Source organism: Egretta garzetta, unplaced genomic scaffold (assembly GCF_000687185.1).
Source record: "Egretta garzetta isolate BGI_Z169 unplaced genomic scaffold, ASM68718v1 scaffold350, whole genome shotgun sequence".
Classification (NCBI taxonomy): Eukaryota; Metazoa; Chordata; class Aves; order Pelecaniformes; family Ardeidae; genus Egretta; species Egretta garzetta.
In genome coordinates this window covers 174,277-174,650 of record NW_009258273.1, presented here as the reverse complement: position 1 = coordinate 174,650, position 374 = coordinate 174,277, and positions in this window count along the sequence as shown.

Below are 374 nucleotides of genomic sequence, written 5' to 3'. Positions count from 1 at the left end.
TGCGGTGCTGGGGAGGGGGCTGGGGGGCGCAGGGGGCTGGAGGGTTTGGGGTGCTGGGCAGGGTCTTGGGGGTCCAGCCCCTGTCCTGCACCTTGGGGGCAGCTGAGGTGGCCGCAAAAGGGGTCCTTGGCTGGAGGTGGGGGTCCCAGATGGAAGTGGGGGTCCTGGATGGAAGTGGAGGTCCCAGATGGAAGTGGGGGTCCCAGATGGAGGTGGGGGTCCTGGATGGAGGCTCAGGAGCTGTTTCCCTGCAGGACATGGCTCCCATTTTTCCTGTGGGGCACGGAGGGGGCCCTGGGGCTGGTGAGCTCCAGGAGAGGCCGGATCCTGAGTCTGGGGACGGGGGGGGGGGGGGGGGGGGAGGGCACCCGCGG